General features: G+C 37.5%; 2 pseudogenes; both read left to right on the forward strand.

Annotated features, from left to right (window-relative positions):
• Positions 1–2: 2 nt before the first annotated feature.
• The window catches only part of LOC127661310 (extracellular calcium-sensing receptor-like), a 12,731-nt pseudogene continuing 1,422 nt past the window's right edge, over positions 3–11,311 (forward strand).
• LOC127661201 (extracellular calcium-sensing receptor-like) overlaps positions 2,662–11,311 on the forward strand; it is a 17,021-nt pseudogene continuing 8,371 nt past the window's right edge.

Here is an 11,311-nt window from a genome sequence, read left to right on the forward strand (position 1 = left end):
GCATGGACTTCAAAGAGCTGCGCTTTGCTCGTGCCTTGGAGTTCGCCACCCAAGAGATCAACAACAGCTCCGAGCTCTTACCGGGCATCACTTTAGGCTACAGTATATATGACTCTTGTGCCTCTGTGCCCATGGCAATAAAAGTAGCGTTTCAGCTTGCCAACGGGCAAGACCTCATATTTAATGACACTGGTTCCTGTGCAAATTCTGCTGCTGTTACAGCAGTAGTGGGAGATTCTGGTTCCACACCGTCTATAAGCATGTCAAGACTTCTGAGTCCTTTTGGAATTCCACAGGTGCCTGCACAATTTGTCAGTTTCATGCAAGTTTTGTTTTCTTCCGTCTCTAGCGGACGGTAGTGTACCATTGTCTATAGAGATAAAAAAAAAATTAAAAAAAAAATAACAACAATAATAATAAATATGCAGGTGAAATGTAAGAAGCCCCGTTTGAGTGAACGGATCTTTAAAAATGTGTGATCCGCTTAATGAAATCTGTAATATTTTTTCTAGTTAATTAACTTTTTTTGCTCTCCTTCACTTCTTGGTGCATTACAGGTGAGTCATTTCGCAACGTGTGCTTGTCTCAGTGATAAACGGCAGTATCCTACTTTCTTCAGGACCATCCCCAGCGATCACCATCAAGCGGCCGCTTTGGCACGGATGGTCAGGCACTTCGGATGGATGTGGATTGGGGCTGTGCGCAGTGATTCAGACTACGGGAACTATGGCATGACATCATTCCTAAAAGCTGCAGAGGAAGAGGGAATCTGTGTGGAGTATTCGGAGGCCTATTACAGGACACAGCCGCGCACTAAACTCAAAAGAGTCGCAGATGTTATCCGCAGGTCAACGGCTCGTGTAGTAGTTGCTTTCCTCGCCGAGGGTGACATGAGACTTCTCTTAGAAGAACTGAGCCAGCAGCCTCCTCCATCGCTGCAGTGGATTGGCAGTGAGGGGTGGATTGCAGACTCAGAAATGCTGCGGTTTAATATGTGTATTGGTGCTGTGGGTTTTGCTGTTCAGCGCTCGGTTATCCCGGGTCTGCGTAACTTTCTACTTGATCTCTCTTCAGAACAGGTGCTGAAATCTCCCTTGTTGACGGAATTTTGGGAGAGGTCATTTAGCTGTAGTTTAAAACGACAGACAGGTTCTTCATCTGGTCTGCCAGTATGTGATGGCACAGAAGACCTGCGTGCATTAAAGAACCCGTACACAGACACGTCCCATTTACGAATCACTAACTTGGTCTACAAAGCCACATATGCTATAGCTCATGCCATTCATGCCACTCTCTGTACCGACAAGCAATGTGACAAAAACATTAAAGTTGATCCCAGACAGGTACGTTTTTTAATAATTTAATAATTAAAGGACAATAATAATTATTTACATATTAGATTTAAAACATCTGACAATATTTGGAACATTCTTTTAGTTTATGTGAACTGTAAAATGTTAAGTAGGAACACTTTTCAGCATTGTTTATTTAGCACCAGTAACAGGATCCAACATAACGATTTCTTACTGTATATCTATCATTTAGGTTTTTGAACAGCTTAAGCGAGTGAACTTCACTAGAAATAATTATTCAGTTTCATTTGATGCCAATGGGGATCCTGTGGCCATCTATGAACTTGTGAACTGGCAGCCTCAGAAAGATGGTTCAATTAAATTTGTAACAGTGGGTCTCTATGATGCATCCCAGCCTAAAGGCCAAGAGTTCAGTCTGAGCAGAGCTGTCATTTGGAACGATGGCAGTGAAAAGGTATACTGTAAAACTTGTTTCATCAAGTAACCTACTTTTACTGAGCACTTTATTAGAAACACTATGGTCTTTATAAAGTGCCTAATGTGCTCTTCTGCTGTTGTAGCATATCTGCCTCAAGGTTTGACATGTTTTGCATTCTGAGATGCTATTCTGCTCACCACAATTGTACAGACTTGTTATCTGAATTACTGTAGCCTTTCTGTCAGCTTGAACCAGCCTGGGCCTCGTTTCCCAAAAGCATCATATGCCTAAGTATATTGCAGAATCCATCAAACTATTCATCTTAGTTTTGCTAAACTCTAGAGATGTTTGTGCTTTAAAATCCCAGAATATCAGCAGTTACAGAAGTACTCAAACCAGCCCAACTGGCACCAACAATCATGCAATGGTCGAAATCTCTGAGATCACATTTGTTCCCCATTCTGTTGGTTGATGTGAACATTAACTGAAGATCCTGATCCGTATGTGCATGATTTTTGTATTGCACTGCTGCCACACGATTGACTGATTAGATAATCTCATAAATAAGTAGGTGTACAGGTCTTCCTAATAAAGTACTCAGTGAGTGTAAAAAAGTGTAACATCTAAATTAACTGGTTTTATTGAGTTAAACATTATTTTGAATACGAATAAAACAGCCCATCAGATTCAACTAAATTAATTTTTATAGGTTAGATCAAGTAGAAATACTGTAGATCATTGAGGTAACAATTGTGGGTTTTTTCAGTATATATAAGGTTTTGATCTATTCTATGTGATTGTGAATATCTGTCACTTCCAGGTGCTCTGCGTCTGTGTGCAGTGCTGAGCTGTGACCCAGGCACTAGGAAAGCTGTAAAAAAGGAAAACCTGTCTGCTGTTATGACTGCATTAACTGTGCTGAAGGAGAGATCAGCAATGAGACAGGTAATGTATTTTACATATTCTTATGTATCACATTATTAGGGATGAGAATCGTAAACTTTATTAAACTTCTGATTCTGATTCCACTTAAATGATAATACTCTCGAGGAAGCAAAATATAATTGATCCGAACTACTATATTATACCATTCACTATATTTTGTTATATACAGTATTCTAAACAAAAATGCTTAATAAAAACAGTACTACAATATTTTTTACAATAACATATCTTTTAGATGTTTATTAAGTAGCCAACTGATTCAGTAAGTGATTGAGCTGTTTTAGACCTCATAGTTCATCTGTTAGTCGTTTTGCCAGATTTATAAAAATGAACCAGTCCTGAGTGTTTTTGAGTAGACTTCAATATTGTTTGCATGCAACATCAAATATACAGTGCAAACAGTGAAGTCCTTTTCATGAATGAATGACACTTATAAGCTGATCTTTTGGATAAATCAGACAATATGATTGGTTCCTGTAACTCAACTGGTAGAGCATGGCACTATAAAAGCCATGATAATCGGTTCAGTTCCTACAAAACAAACCAAAAAGTGTATAAAAATGTATACCTTGAATGCATAATTATTTGCTTTGGGAAAAAAATTATCTGCCAAATGCATAAATGTAAATCTAAATGTGATGGAAAGATGTGTTGTATATTATTTCATTTTTTGTTTAATTGTAGATTATTCATTGTAATGGAACTGGTTCTCAATTCCCAAACCTACATATCATAGATACAATAGGCAATTTATCAGTTTGTCCCGTATATAATGCTCCAAACAAATTACTTTATCCACTGAGTTGCTCATTCTAAAACACAGTGTGTTCTTTTAACCTGTATTACACCATTTTGTTTCTGTGGTTCATAAATGGTTGAGATAAACACAAATTTGTCTTGTTTCAGATTCTTCAGATTGTCACAAATGCCCACCTGAGTACTGGCCCAATAAAGATAATGATAAGTGCCTTCCTAAACCAGTGGAGTTTCTGTCCTGGGATGAGATCCTCGGAATCATCCTGGCTGCTTTCTATTGCTGGCTCTTCAGTGGCTTTGATCATAGCTTTAGTGTTCTACAAAAACAGGACTTCTCCAATAGTTAGAGCCAACAATTCAGAACTGAGCTTCCTGCTGCTCTTCTCACTGACTCTGTGTTTTCTCTGTTCACTTACTTTTATTGGTCGACCCACTGAGTGGTCCTGTATGTTGCGTCACACAGCGTTTGGAATCACTTTTGTCCTCTGTATCTCTTGTGTTCTAGGGAAAACATTAGTGGTGTTAATGGCCTTCAAGGCTACACTTCCTGGAAATAATGTTATGAAATGGTTTGGGCCTCCTCAACAGAGACTCACTGTTCTTGGTTTCACTCTTGTGCAGGTTGTTATCTGTGTGCTTTGGTTAAAAATATCCCTCCTTTTCCATACAAAAATATGCAACACTACAAAGAAAAGATTGTACTAGAATGCAGCTTGGGCTCCGGTATTGGTTTTTGGGTCGTACTGGGTTATATAGGCCTCCTAGCTTTCCTTTGCTTTGTTTTAGCTTTTCTGGCCCGAAAGCTTCCAGATAACTTCAATGAGGCTAAATTCATCACATTCAGTATGCTCATATTCTCTGCTGTATGGATCACTTTTGTGCCTGCTTATGTCAGTTCTCCAGGAAAATTTACTGTAGCTGTGGAGATATTTGCAATTTTAGCCTCAAGTTTTGGCTTGATTTTCTGTATTTTTGCTCCTAAGTGTTTCATTATTATTTTTTTAGGCCAGAGCAAAATACCAAAAAACACCTAATGGGTAAAGTTACTTCAAAAGCCCCTGAAATACATTTTCACTTTGATTTTTTTCCAGTTTTACTCTTTTTAGTGTCTTTTTTACAGAATTACATGACTCTGTGAAAATGGATGGCACCTTTTTTGCCAGTTTATTATGTTATAGCTTTCTGAGACACAATAACTGGAGCTGTACATATACACTACCTACAGTAATATTGGATATTATATTATGTGACTTTAATGCAATTTAGTGTTTTACAGTTGTTGTTTTTCTTCATTTTTGGCTTTATCTGCAAATATATTGGGAAAAATACATAAAATACAAATATACAGTATGTTATGCATTAATAAGTGTTCATTAATTGTTTAGATTTTTGTTATTTATTTATTTAGTATTTAGCATTTTGTATTTTATTTTTTGGAAAACCCTGTTAATTAAATGTGCACATATGGCAACTTGAGTGCTTTATTATTTAAATTAAATGCAAAGAAATTTTAAATCAGAAATTGTGTTACATGACTGAAAATATTATTGTATTCGTTTGATGCAGAAATAAAATAAAATATGTATATATTTTACTCCACAAGTAGATTTATTATGAATAAAGCGATGATCGGGTCAATCATAAAAAGAATATGACAAATATTGATAACAGGGACAATATTACAGTATGTACAGGAATATGATAAAATAATAATAACAATACTTTTGTCATTTTTCCAGGCATTCCCTTCTTAGTGTTTAAATTAGGCCTTTACAGAAGTATGTAACATTTAGGTACAAAAATACAAAACAGAAGTCCATCAGTGGCCACAAATCCAATATAGCTCAGCACCCTGTAAAATCCAAGCGGCCACACATCTTTATATACATTCAATGAGCACTTTACTAGGAAGATTATGGTCTTAATAAAGTGCCCAATGTGGTCTTCTGCTGTTGTTGCCCACCCGCCTCATGGTTTGAAGTGTTGTGCATTCTGAGACGCTGTTATGCTTATTACAGTAATACAGAGCGGTTATCTGAGTTACCGTAGCCTTTCTGCCAGCTTGAACCAGTCTGGCCATTCTCTGTTCTCATTCTCTGACCTTTCTCATCTAAAAGGCATTTCGGTCCTCAGAACTTTAAGCACCATTCTGGGTAAACTCTAGAGACTGTTGTGCATAAAAATCCCAGGAGATCAGCAGTTACAGAAATAATCAAACCAGCCCGTCTGGTACCAACAATCATGCCACAGTCGAAATAACTGAGATCAAACAAAAAATTCTCCATTCTGATGGTTGATGTGAAAATTATTTGAAACTCCTGATGCATATCTGCATGATTTTATGCATTGCACTGCTGCCAAATGATTTGGCTGATTAAATAATGAGTAGGTGTACAGTTTTTTCTAATGAATTGCTCAGTGATATGACGAGGCATGCAGGCAAAGAATGAGGATCTAAGTGCAGCTTTATTAAAATAAACAAGAAAACTCAGAATAAAGAAAAACACAGGGAACCTAGCACAGAACATAACAAAACATCCAAGAACTGACAAACTATCTTCTTCTTCTTCTTTACTGGCGGATTGCAAACAACTTTTAGGTGCATACCGCCACCTACTGTACTGGAGTGTGTATCATCATGTCACTTAATAATTAGTTAAATTCTATTCCACAACCTTGTGTCTTTTAAAAATTTAAATAGTGCCTCCCTGGTAATTCTTATATCCTCTCTCTCTCCTTCTGATCCCAGAATCCCTACCAGATTCCACTCCCGCCCTGTCTGCTGGACCTTATCTTTAAATACCCGTCTTTCCACCTCATTCAATGTACAGTACAATATTATGTGTTCAGCATCTTCTTTAACACCACAGTTCTCACATTTCTCACTTTGCCTTTTGCCCATTAAAAATAAAGTGCCATTTAGCCCTGTGTGATCCACCCTTAGCCTTGTCATTATAATTTCCTCTCTCCTGGTTTTTTCCATGTCATTTTTAATACTGACAGATTTTTGTAATTTATAATATTTCCTTCCTTTCCTATCTTCTTCCCACCATTTCTGCCATATTTCAAGTCCTTTCCTCTTAACCACCGCTTTTCCTTCACCTTTCCCTAATGGAATTGTAACTGTTATTACCTTTAGTAATGCCTCTTTTGCCAGTTTATCTGCAATCTCATTCCCTTTTATCCCCTCATGTGCTGGTACCCAACAAAACTGAACATCTATACCACCCCAATGCAATCTTAACAAACTGTGATAGAGTTCTATTAGTAGATCTTCTCTGACCGATATCATTGACTGAATACTTTTTATGATAGCTAAAGAGTCTGTGCATATTACCACCCTGTCTGGTCTAACCTCTTCAACCCACTGTAATGCAATAATGACTGCTACTATTTCTGCTGTATATACAGATAACCCGGTCAGTTAGTCTTTTGGATAATTTTATTTTAAAATCTGGAATATGAATACCAACTCCCACACATTCCTGTTTATTCTTGGCTCCGTCTGTATAAATCTTTAAATAATCAAAATAACTGTTTCTCATGTAATTGCTTGTATTAATTCCCACTTCCTCCATTCTCCATTCTCTTTTCTTTTCCATGATATTAACATCAATCTTTACTTCTGGGAAAAGCCATGGCGGTATATTACTTACTGGATTGGCCGTGGTGAAATCTAAGGCTTCCATTTCATATTCCTCACTCTTTCTTCCCTTGTCCATCCAAACCCAAACCCCGATATTTTGCATACTCCCAACATTCCTGAATTGTATCTTTGGTTGGGTTGTCATTCCCACTTCCTTTAAGTCTGATCCAATATGTCATCACAAGTTTCTCTCTTCTTAACTCCAATGGTATCTCTTCTGCTTCTATTAGTATAGCATTAGTGGGGGTTGTCTTAACAGCACCGATACATACACGTAATGCTCTGTACTGTAATCTTTTAATTTTTTCCAATGTTGTTTTTGCCGCTGCTCATAAACTACACAACCATAATCAATTGCTGACCTCATGCATGCCCTATAGATGTTAATTAAAGACTGTCTATCTGCACCCCAGTCACATCCAGCCACAGCTCTCAGAAGATTTATAACTTTTTGCATTTAGTTTCTAAATGCTTAATGTGTATTTTCCATGTACACCTATTATCAAACCATAGACCCAAATATTTGAATTCATTTACTTTCACCATTTGTTGTTCATATAATGTTAACTTGTCAGCATATTGCTTACGCATCTTTGTGATCATCATATAACAAGATTTGCTCGTCGACATCTTAAACCCCCACTTATATGACCACATCTCTACTTTATTAATTGCTTTCCTTATATTTCCTAATACATATGGCACATTCCTTCCTCTCATCCAAATGGCACCATCATCCGCAGTATAGTGCAGATTTGATACATCCATCAAAGTTTGAAAAAATATCATTTATCATTATGTTAAATAGTATTGGACTAATTGCACTCCCTGGGGAATACCATTATCTACATCCAATTCCATTGACATCTCCGATCCAACCTTAACTTTAATTTTCCTACCTGTTAAAAAGTCCATAATCCAATTATATAACCTTCCTCCAATACCCATTCTATTTAATTTAATAAGCAGTCCTTCCCTCCACATGGTATCAAATGCCTTTTCTATGTCAAAATACACTATTGTCATTAGTTCTTTCATTTTCAATGCCTTTTCCACATCATTACTTACTCTAACTAATGCATCTATTGTAGATCGTCCTTTCCGAAATCCACTTTGTATATTTGTCAGCAATCCTCTCTGTTCCAATATATGTGATAATCTGCGAACTATTATCCTCTCCATCCATTTACATAAATGTGATGTCAAAGCTATAGGCCTATAGTTGTCAGGGTTAGCTGGATCCTTACCAGGCTTATTAAATGGTAATATTACTGCACTTTTCCAACTATGCGCAGTATTCCTTCCCTCCATATCTTATTAAAAAGTCTTAATACTAATTTGGATGATTCAACTGGTATCTGCCGGAACATGGCATAACACAATTGATCTTGCCCAGGAGCAGTATATCCAGTGCCTATCAAAGCTATGTTGAGTTCCGACATTGTAAAATCCATATCTAGCGTTGACACCCCATCCTCCCTTTTCATCTTCACTTCCTTGTCTCTCTAAGTGCAAGTTCTTTCTGCTGCTTATGGATTTCACTCAGGTGATTACAACTGTGTACTGCCACAAATACCCTACCTAACACTTCTGCCTTTTCTTTATCTGTCACTACCATCTTCTCTCTATCTATCAAAGCTGGGATTTTAACCGGCGTCCTTTTTCCATTCATTCTCTTGAACATAGACCATATATCCCCTAACTCTACTCCTCTACCTATATTGGAACAGAATTCTCTCAATTTCTCTTTTTTGCTGTTTTTAATTATCCTACGTGCCACAGCCCTTTTCCTTTGATAATCTATAACATTCTCATGTACCAGATTCCTCTTTAATATTCTTAATGCCTTGTTTACGTTCTTTTTACAGCTCTACTACATTCCTCGTTCCACCAAGGTACCACTTTGTTCCTTCCCTTTGTTGTTTTTTGTGGAATACTGGACTTTGCTGCATTAATAATGTGTTCTGTAATTTGCTTTGTGCATTCTTCTATGTTTCCATCTAATGTAACCCGATTGACTGACTTCTCACAACATGTCCTAAATTTTCCCCATTCTGCTTTCTCAAAACACCATCTGTTAATTGTAGTCCCTTCTTGAATACAAATGTTCGTGATTAACTGTCGATTGAGAACTGGGAAATGATCACTTCCTATGGACGATTCACCCTTAACATGCCAATCACATTTATTTACCAAACTTTCTGACACCAGTGTAATATCCAAGCACGATGTATTGCCCCTATTCACATCTATTCTTGTACCTTTTCCGTTATTAAGGCATACCAATAATCTTTCTTCCATAATTTCTTCAACTATTTCCCCATTATTATCTGTAATTTTACTACCCCATAGGCTGTTGTGCGCATTAAAATCTCCACACCATATTTCTTTCCTGTATACATTCCCTGCCATTTCATTTATTCTGTCGATACTTAATTTTTTGCATGGGTTATAAAAATTAATCAGTTTAATATGTTCCTCTTTTTTGGACTACAGATTTCTACCATTATACACTCCATATCCTCAGGACAAGGGAGTTTTCTATATGCCAACCCATCCTTCAGAAAGGTAGCACAACCTCCCCTGTTTGATTGTTAGGCCTATCATACCTTACAGAACTGAACCCTGGTATGACATAATCTAGTTGGGGTCAGTAACCATGTTTCCTGTACGCATACCACATCTGGTACTACATCTAATTCATGAATATATTTTTTCAATTCTTGACCATTTGCTATTAGGCTTCTGGCATTCCACTGTAGTATATGGATTACCATAACTAAGCGTTCTAACCCTCAGCTTGTGTATGTTCCCCATTTCCAGTTGCTGTCAGCATTTCATGTATCTGATCTGCTTTAACATCTCTTATATCAAGTAATCTTTCTGCTACCTCCACAATAGCCTTGATTCTGTCACTTTTCTTTTTAACTGTACTGCAACATTGATAGTGTGACAAATGAAGGCTACAAAGTTTACCTTCTTCACTACTAATGTATCATCATTAACTTCACACTTGTGATCACATTTAACCTGAGTTTGGACTGGCGTCTGCCTTTGTTCTTGATTATCTGATATTACTGTTTTTTGAACAATTCCACTGGGGCTTTTATTTGATCCTGTTTCTCTCACTGTTTTTAATGCTTCTGCATAGGATACTTTACTTAGAATCTTAACCCTCTGGGCTTCTCTGGCTTCTCTTTGAACTTCACAACCACCAAATGCAGCACTATGCTCCCTCCACAGTTACAGCATTTCATTTTAGCATCCTTTTCACATTTACCATATTCATGTTGACCACTACATCTAGCACACCTTATTTTCCCTTTGCATTGCTGTGCTGTATGTCCCATTCTTTGACATTTGTAACATCGAATTGGTTTGGGAATGTACTCTCTCACTCTATATTTTATGTACCCCATTTGTACTGATTCAGGAGAGTTTTCTCAAATTGTACTACCAGGATAGAGTTTCCTTTAGTGATCCATCTCGTTTACTTATAAGGCGCATAGCTCCAGTCACTTTACCTCCCTGTATCTCATTTATGACATCTTCCATTGACATACTTATTGGAACTCCTGAGATGACTCCTCTCATTTTTGCCATTGTTCCTGGTATATGTGCTTTCATCCTTTCCCCTTGAAGTGAGGGACATTTTTGAGTATTTTTCCTTGCTGTTGTTTGCTGCTTGCATGTATCAGTATTCTTTTATTGCTCATAAACCTAGCTGAATTTAATTTTACCAATTTCTTTCTCTATCGCCTTGGTAAGTTTGATCGGGTGGTAATGTCCACCATCCTGATTAAACTCAATAATAACTTTCCATATGTTTTCTTGATCACTCTCCCTCTTATCAGTTTTCTGTTTCTCAAACTGATTAATGTTCGCTCTCAGTTTTTTGCTCGTATTCCCTTCACCAGTCTCGCTATGTTCCGACCAACTTTTCTCTCTATTCCTCTCTCTTAAAGCCCTTTTTAATCTCGCTGTTTTGGGTATCGTCCAATCCATTTCTTCCCCATCTGAACTAGTTGACATGATGTACAGTCACAGTACAGTTTATGCAAATCCGCCAAACAAAAATGCTCAAACCAACGATCCTACCTACACGACACGTCAACCCCACTCTTCTTCCTCCCTTCCACGCGCGTTTCCACCGCTGCAGCTCCTCACTCACGGAGTTAAAAGCGTCGGAGAATTAAGCGAACCGTTACTGCAGAGCCTGTGGTTACAAAAACT

Source organism: Xyrauchen texanus, chromosome 21 (genome assembly GCF_025860055.1).
Source record: "Xyrauchen texanus isolate HMW12.3.18 chromosome 21, RBS_HiC_50CHRs, whole genome shotgun sequence".
NCBI classification, from domain to species: domain Eukaryota; kingdom Metazoa; phylum Chordata; class Actinopteri; order Cypriniformes; family Catostomidae; genus Xyrauchen; species Xyrauchen texanus.